The sequence below is a fragment of the Cucumis melo genome, unplaced genomic scaffold (assembly GCF_025177605.1).
Source record: "Cucumis melo cultivar AY unplaced genomic scaffold, USDA_Cmelo_AY_1.0 utg000345l, whole genome shotgun sequence".
Classification (NCBI taxonomy): Eukaryota; Viridiplantae; Streptophyta; class Magnoliopsida; order Cucurbitales; family Cucurbitaceae; genus Cucumis; species Cucumis melo.
The window spans coordinates 15001-24838 of record NW_026123927.1 but is presented as its reverse complement, the minus strand read 5'-3'; positions in this window follow the sequence as shown (position 1 = coordinate 24838).

Here is a 9838-nt window from a genome sequence, read left to right as displayed (position 1 = left end):
TACAAGCCGTAAATCCTGCGTGGGGTGTCGAAGGGTTTGATCCTTTTGTTCCGGGCGGAATAGCCTCGCATCATATTGCAGCAGGTACATTGGGCATATTAGCGGGCCTATTCCATCTTAGTGTTCGTCCGCCCCAACGTCTATACAAAGGATTACGTATGGGAAATATTGAAACCGTCCTTTCCAGTAGTATCGCTGCTGTATTTTTTGCAGCTTTTGTTGTTGCTGGAACTATGTGGTATGGTTCAGCAACTACCCCGATTGAATTATTTGGGCCCACTCGTTATCAATGGGATCAGGGATACTTCCAGCAAGAAATATATCGAAGAGTTAGTACCGGGTTAGCCGAAAATCAAAGTTTATCAGAAGCTTGGTCTAAAATTCCTGAAAAATTAGCTTTTTATGATTATATCGGGAATAATCCCGCAAAAGGTGGGATTATTCAGAGCGGGTTCCATGGACAACGGGGATGGAATAGCTGTTGGTTGGTTAGGACACCCCTGTTTTTAGAGATAAAGAAGGGCGCGAAACTTTTTGTACGCCGTATGCCGACCTTTTTTGAAACATTTCCGGTTGTTTTGGTAGACGGAGACGGAATTGTTAGAGCCGATGTTCCTTTTCGAAGAGCAGAATCGAAGTATAGTGTTGAACAGGTCGGTGTAACTGTTGAGTTCTATGGCGGTGAACTCAATGGAGTCAGTTATAGTGATCCTGCTACTGTGAAAAAATATGCTAGACGTGCTCAATTGGGTGAAATTTTTGAATTAGATCGTGCTACTTTGAAATCCGATGGGGTTTTTCGTAGCAGTCCAAGGGGTTGGTTTACTTTTGGGCATGCTTCCTTTGCTTTGCTCTTCTTCTTCGGACACATTTGGCATGGTGCGAGAACCTTGTTCAGAGATGTCTTTGCTGGTATTGACCCAGATTTGGACGCTCAAGTAGAATTTGGGGCATTCCAAAAACTTGGAGATCCAACTACAAAAAGAGTCTAGTCTGATACAAGATTGCTCTGTTCTTTTTTTCCTTTATTTTTTGATTTGACATAGATAGGGTACCGGATAAATCTTTATTCGGATTGCTTACTTTTCATTTCTTTGACTCTTGTCTTGGTCTTTTTTTTATCCGTAAAAAGATCCCAATTAAACAGGTATGGAAGCTATAATTGTAAACCGAAATCAAATCTATGGAAGCATTGGTTTATACATTCCTCTTAGTCTCGACTCTAGGAATAATTTTTTTCGCTATCTTTTTTCGCGAACCGCCTAAAGTTCCAACTCCAACTAAAAAGGCAAAATGATTTCTCATTATCTCAATTGAAGTAATGAGCCTCACAATATTGTGAGGCTCATTACTTCAACTAGTCCCCGTGTTCCTCGAATGGATCTCTTAGTTGTTGAGAGGGTTGCCCAAAAGCAGTATATAAGGCATACCCAGTAAAACTTACAAGTAAACCAGATATAGAGATGGCAACTAGGGTTGCTGTTTCCATTATTATATAATTTCAAGACCACAATGGATCTATAATAAGATCATTTATTTACAACGGAATGGTATACAAAGTCAACAGATCTCACTGAATAAAAAAAAATATAGGATTATTTATGGCTACACAAACCGTTGACGATAGTTCTAGATCTGGGCCAAGACGAACTGTTGTAGGGGATTTATTGAAACCATTGAATTCGGAATATGGTAAAGTGGCTCCTGGGTGGGGAACTACACCTTTAATGGGTGTCGCGATGGGTTTATTTGCGATATTCCTATGTATTATTTTGGAGATTTATAATTCTTCCATTTTACTGGACGGAATTTCAAGCAATTAGATTCGATTCACAAGAACCCCTAAATAACTTTTCAATAAAAAGGAAAGTCTAAAGTATGTAGGTTTCTGCTTTTTAGCCCACTATTTTTTGGTAGTTCGATCGTGGAATTTATTTTTTTCTGTATTTCCGGAATATGAGTGTGTGACTTGTTAGAATTGATCCTATGGATACGACAGAGAAGAAGTCGGTCATCTTGATGAAGATGATTTGATCTCGTTGGATATTCAGTCTAGGCTAGTATCTGGAGCACAGAATATATGAAATAGATTCCAAAATATTAGAACAAATATTAGAACTATGATTCATACTTATCAGACCTCGTGGCCGGACTCCGAAACAAGAGTTAGAAGTGATAAATAAAAAAAATTTATTCTTTCGTTTCTACTTATTTTGGTTAAAGGATAAACCTTTCTTTAGCTTTTTTCATTATATTCAGTCATTGAATAAGCATTGAATAAGTGATAATCCAAGGGTTCTTACTCAGGGAATTTTTGAACTTTTTTTGGAAGGTTTTTTATTGAATCATCGTGGTTCTAGTCTGAATCTAAGGTTTTAATTGATTCATAGGGTCTTAACAAGATAATTCCTATCAATAATAAAGAAAACAAGAGTAAAGTCGCATTACATACAAATCAAAGAAAAAAAATAGGTAAATAGAAGATTCAAGAGGCCCCTAATGATCAATATAACTATGAATGAGCCGACTTGATATTTGGGCATTATAACTACAAAGAAGACTTTTCGGATTTTGATTCTTTCGTATCTTGATACAAAAAATTGAATCATAGCATTAAGAAGTTTGAAACTTTTTAGTACACATATCCGTTACGAGCGGTATTTGGGTGTTTCTGTTTGAGCCGTACGAGACGAAATTCTCATATACGGTTCTCAGAGGGGGGTCCCCTTGGTTTACCTATCTCAATAAAGTGTATGATTGGTTCGAAGAACGTCTTGAAATTCAGGCGATTGCAGATGATATAACTAGTAAATACGTTCCTCCTCATGTCAACATATTTTATTGTCTAGGAGGAATTACGCTTACTTGTTTTTTAGTACAAGTAGCTACGGGGTTTGCTATGACTTTTTACTACCGTCCGACCGTTACTGAGGCTTTTGCTTCTGTTCAATATATAATGACGGAAGCAAATTTTGGTTGGTTAATCCGATCAGTTCATAGATGGTCGGCAAGTATGATGGTCTTAATGATGATCCTGCACGTATTTCGCGTGTATCTTACTGGTGGATTTAAAAAACCTCGTGAATTGACTTGGGTTACAGGTGTGGTTCTGGCTGTATTGACCGCATCCTTTGGTGTAACTGGTTATTCCTTACCTCGGGACCAAATTGGTTATTGGGCAGTCAAAATTGTAACAGGTGTACCGGAAGCTATTCCAGTAATAGGGTCGCCTTTGGTAGAGTTATTACGCGGAAGTGCTAGTGTGGGACAATCTACCTTGACTCGTTTTTATAGTTTACACACTTTTGTATTACCTCTTCTTACTGCCGTATTTATGTTAATGCACTTCCCAATGATACGTAAGCAAGGCATTTCTGGTCCTTTATAGAGAATAGAAATCATAGATTTGTAATTAGTTATTTATGATTACTCAGGGGGGAAGAAGAGTATTTCATTGCTGCAAATATGGATTATTGAAAAATAAGACATGTATTTGGATATTTCCCTTCAACTCCACGAAATTTTATTCGTTATTTTTCAATAATAGTTGAAGGGAATTCTTCGAAGAGAAAATGGATTATGGGAGTGTGTGACTTGAACTATTGATTGGACCGTGTAGATATATGTCTTTTTATCTGCCACATTGGGATTCACAACAAAATGTGTCTTTATTCCAACCACCGCGAAAGCTCCATACAGAGGGTAGGCTGGTTCGCTTGAAGAGAATCTTTTCCATGATCAGACTTGACCATGTCGTGCATGACCAGGCTCCGTAAGATCCATTAGAATAGGTGATATATATGCCATAATACAGATTATGTTTTATCTATTTCACTTACTTAATAGTATGAAAATGCATTCATTTCCTCTGCATTGACTCGATTTATAATACTATCGGAGTGAAACAAGGGATCTAAAGAAGAACATAGGCTAGACTCTATTAGTAACAAGTAAATCCTTTGGATGTAAAAAGTATCAATATTTTTGGGGGCTAAAGCCCCATCGCAAGGTTTGAGACGACCCAGAAAGCACTTGAACATTATCAACTTTGTAAGCCTACTTGGGTATTGAGCATTTATCTGTACGAACTTAATTCCTTGCAATGGATAATTGTAACTCTTGAAAACGGAATCCGCTAAATTTTTTCTTACATTGAATCACTCATTTATTTTATATATGCTTGGATAAGATATCGATTTTTTTTTCTGGATCCAGTTGGTTCGTTTGATTTGTGCTCGAGCCGGATGATGAAAAATTATCATGTCCGGTTCTTTCGGGGGATGGATCCATAATAATTCACCTATCCTAATAACAAAAAAACCAGATTTGAATGATCCTGTATTAAGAGCTAAATTGGCTAAGGGTATGGGTCATAATTATTACGGAGAACCCGCATGGCCCAATGATCTTTTATATATTTTTCCAGTAGTCATTCTAGGTACTATTGCATGTAACGTGGGCTTAGCGGTTCTAGAACCATCAATGATTGGTGAACCCGCAGATCCATTTGCAACTCCTTTGGAAATATTGCCGGAATGGTATTTCTTTCCCGTATTTCAAATACTTCGTACAGTGCCAAATAAGTTATTGGGTGTTCTTTTAATGGTTTCCGTACCGGCGGGATTATTAACTGTACCATTTTTGGAGAATGTCAATAAATTCCAAAATCCATTTCGTCGTCCAGTAGCGACAACCGTCTTTTTGATTGGTACCGCAGTAGCTCTTTGGTTGGGTATTGGAGCAACATTACCGATTGATAAATCCCTAACTTTAGGGCTTTTTTAAATTGATTCAATTGTGAAATAAATAAAATATCACGATGTGTGTATCTAGGGAATAGTTGCTTCAAAGTGAATTACCCCTAGATACACATATTTAATGAAATTTTTGATTTATTTTGAGTATACGGATTCTGTTAAAGATTCAAACTTCATTTTCGTCTTTTTTTTTTATAAAGTTTTTTTACAACAAAAATCCAATGGATTTCAAATTTATGCAAAATTCTTTTCCATTTCGAGAATGTCTAATATATGTTTTACGTCTTCTATGCGAAAATGTTTGATTTTCATAAGTTCGTCTGGACTATTATTCAAAAGGTCAAATAATGTATGTATATTGCACCTTTTGAGGCAATTATAGATCCTAGGAGGCAATTCTGATTGGTCAATAAAAATATATTTTAATGCTCTTTCTTTTTTCTTTTTTCTTAGTTTCGCCAATTTCTCATGAAAAGTAAAAAGGGGTAAAGTAACTTTTTGTTTATTATTTTTAAAATGGAAGTTTTCTTTTTCTTCTTCCGCATGTAAAAAAGGAATAAATAAATCAATCAAATTCCGAGAGGCTTCATGAAGTGCTTCTTTAGGAGTTAAACTTCCATTGGTCCATATTTCGAGAAAAAGTATCTCTTGTTTTTCATTCCCATTTACATAAGAATGAATACTATGATTAACATTTCGAACAGGCATGAATATAGCATCCATAGGATAACTTGCGTCTTGAAAATTATTTGGCGTTTGTATATGATATCCGCGATTCCTCTCGATCTTTAATTCAATACAAAAATTAATTGGTTCCGTTAGGTTAGCTATATGCTGTGTATTATCAACGATTTCCACCGAAGGTGGTAAGATGATGTCTTGAGCAGTTACGCATCCAGGACCCTTGACACAAATAGACGCATCACGAGTTCCATACAGATTACTTCTCAATACAATTTCTTTCAAATTCATTAAAATTTCATGTACTGATTCTTGAATACCGACTATGGTAGAGTATTCATGTGGGATTTTTTCAGATTTTGCACGTGTGATACATGTTCCCTCTATTTCTCCAAGCAAAGCTTTTCGCATCGCAATGCCTATAGTATCCCCTTGTCCCTTCATAAGTGGAGACAGAATAAAGCGTCCATAATAAAGACGCTTACTGTCTGCTCTTGATTCAACACACTTCCACTTTAGTGTCCGAGTCGATACTCTGATTTTCTCTCGAACCATAGTAATATTTTTTGATAAAATCATTGAATTATTTATTTCTCTTGAAATTTCTCTTCAATGTTTATTTTTACACACGTCGTTTTTTAGGGGGCCTACAGCCATTATGTGGCATAGGGGTTACATCCCGTATGAAACTTAATAGTATACCGCTTCTCCGAATAGCTCTTAATGCTGCATCTCTTCCGAGACCGGGGCCCTTTATCATAACTTCGGCTCGTTGCATCCCTTGATCCACTACTGCCCGAATAGCATTTCCTGCTGCGGTTTGGGCGGCAAATGGTGTCCCTCTTCTTGTACCTTTGAATCCACACGTACCGGCGGAGGACCAAGAAATTACCCGACCCCGTACATCTGTAACAGTCACAATTGTATTGTTGAAACTTGCTTGAACATGAATAACGCCCTTTGGTATTCTACGCGTACTTTTACGTGAGCTAATACGTCCATTTCTACGTGAACCGATTCTTGGTATGGGTTTTGCCATATTTTATCATCTCATAAATCTAAGTCAGAGATATATGGATATATCCATTTCATGTCAAAACGGATCCTTTAATTTCTTTTTATGTATATATTGTGGGTGGCCTTTAGGGGTCCTTTTTTTTATAAAGATTATCCTTGTCTTTGTTTATGTCTCGGATTGGAACAAATTACCATAATTCGTCTCCGCCTACGGATCAGGCGACATTTTTCACAAATTTTCCGAATGGAGGCCCTTATTTTCATATTTTTTATTCCTTACCTTAATCTACTTATTGGAAGAAAATAAGTTTCTTGAAATTTTCTATTTCGAATTGGATCTCCCTACAAAAAAAAGAATATTGCACGTGAAAAGACTACTTCACCTAATCATTCGAATCTTTGTTTCGTAGTCTATAAATTATACGCCTTCTGGTCCTGGTTGAATCGTAACAACTTACTGAAATTTTGACTCTCTATTACCTAGTATATGGATAAAACTATGTTGAATCCTTCCTGAAACGTAACCTAGAATTGGATCCTCATTATCTAAACAAACCCAAAACATATCATTGGTAAGTGATTCAGTAATTAAACCTTCAGAAATCCTTTTTTGCTCTTTCATTCCAGACGAAACACCCTTCAAAGTATCAATTAATCAAGGGGGAGTCGTATTATAAACTATAAACCCACCTCTTTTCTTTTTTTTTTTTTTTTACAAATAGGGAAGTTCTGTGTATAATTCGAATATCATAAAGATTACCATATATAACACAAAATTTCGCCGCCGATTCCCTGTAGTCGAGCTTCTCGGTCTGTCATTATACCCCGAGAAGTAGACAGAATTACAATGCCCATTCCGCCTAAAATTCTAGGAATTTTTTGATAGTTAGAATATATTCGGAGACCAGGTCGACTGATCCGTTTTAAATTTAAAATCGTTTTATATGGTCCTTTCCTATTTCTTCTATGTCGTAGGGTTAAAACCCAAAAATCCTTGTTGCTTTCCCGATGTTTCCTTACGTTTTCAATAAAACCTTCTCGTAAAAGTATTTTAACAATGTTTTCGGTGATGTTAGTAGATGGTATTCGAACCATTCCTTTTCTATTCATGTCAGCATTGCGAATAGAGGTTATTATGTTAGCAATAGTGTCCTTACCCATGATAAACGAAAATTATTGGTTACTTAAATTTTTGATCTAATCAACATTCTTTTTTATTAAATAGTTATGAATTTTAAAAGGTATATACGTGATACACAATCTACTAATTAATTTCATTCAAATAGTATAACTATCTCACGGTCTGTCTCATTTTATAATACTTCAGGTGCTAATGAAATTATTTTAGTGAAATTTAACTGTCTCAATTCTCGGGCAATCGCACCAAAAATTCGAGTTCCTTTTGGATTTCCTTCTTGATCAATAACAACCGCAGCATTGTCATCATATCGTATTATCATACCATTTTCTCGTTTGAGTTCTTTACAAGTACGTACAATTACAGCTCTGATCACTTCTGATCTTTCTAGAGGTGTATTTGGGACGGCTTTCTTGATTACAGCAACAATAACGTCACCAATATGAGCATATCGTCGATTACTAGCCCCTATGATTCGAATACACATCAATTCTCGGGCTCCGCTGTTATCTGCTACATTCAAAAGGGTTTGAGGTTGAATCATATTATTTTGGAATCTTTTCTTTCAATGCAAAGGGCGAAGTAAAAAAAAAAAAAAGAAATATTGTTTTTCAAAAAAAAAAAAAATAAATCTGCAATTGTTTTTTTTTTCATCTTAAACAAAGATCGCTTTCCTTTGATTCTACATTTCTATCCCGAAGTAATGAATTGGGTTCGTATAGGCATTTTGGATGCCGCTATTGAAATAGCTTTTCTGGCTATATTTTCGGCTACTCCACTCATTTCATAAAGTATTCTACCTGGTTTAACAACAGCTACCCAATATTCGGGGGATCCTTTCCCTGAACCCATACGTGTTTCTGTGGGTCTTAGTGTAACGGGTTTGTCCGGAAATATACGTACCCATATTTTTCCACCGCGTCGTGCATTTCGTGTCATTGCCCTTCGTCCGGCTTCGATTTGTCTCGATGTGATCCAAGCGGGTTCAAGTGCCTGAATAGCGTATCTCCCGAAGCAAATACTATTGCCTCGATAAGATATTCCTTTCATTCTTCCTCTATGGTGTTTACGGAATCTGGTTCTTTTGGGGTTATAGTTGATGGTTATTTCTAAATTCCATCTCTACTACAGAACCGGACATGAGAGTTTCTTCTCATCCAGCTCCTCGCGAATGAAACGATTCAAAAAAATATACATGTATTTACTGATATTTTCTGAATAATAGATTCAATTATGGGATTTTTGATATTTCATTTAATCAATCTATTCGAAATTTGTATATCTTCTTTTCTTTTGATAGAAAACTAAACTGTTTATAGATTCTAGAATAATAGAATAAGTTTTTTTATTATAGTTTTCTAAAAAATTATAGATAATATAATCTCGTTTTGTTATTTTTTCTTTTATTATTAAGGTTATAACAAATCTTTATTTTGTTTTGCCTTTTTTTATCTATTATTATATTTGATCGACCCTAATTTAGAAATATAATAAAATGGAAACGTTCGCGGGCGAATATTTACTCTTTTTATATATGTTTTGGTTCTCGGGTTAGTTAGCCCATGAACCTACCTCTCATAATAAATGGATTGGTCTTGGGTTCCTTCCGCCATCCTACCCAATGAATTATTAGGATTCGTTTTCAATAGAATATTATGTATTCACGGGTTCCCTCGTTCCCATCGCCTCTCGATTAATGGTTAGGTCTTAATTATACAATGGAGCCCGTAATAAAATTTGTTTTTGAGTCAATCTTCTCAGTCTTTATTGTCTCGGGGCTCTTGGCTTTTTTGTTCTATGAACAGATTCATCTAATTATGAATTCATCAGTCTTAATGCTTTATTACACTACCTTTTATGAGATGACCCATAGACCTTACATATTACGTATTGGAATGATATATCATTCATATTCTTTTTCTCTCTTTCTTTCACCCTTCCATTTATCCGCATACTTTTATTGCTTGACAACTCATAATCGGATTTTTTTTATGCAAAAAAGATTTCAGTTGCTACAATGATATGACCAATATAACATATCTTGACTGGTTGGTTTTTTAGATCCAGATAATGCGAAGCGATGAGTTGGTTATTAGTTTTATAATTATTAGTTCAGATTATGTATGGGCTTATCCTTCTTTATTTTTTGGTTTTAATCCGAACATAAAAAAAACTGACGAGTCGCACACTAAGCATAGCAATTATCTCAAATGATTAATTTCATTTTTATTTAACCTTATAGAAT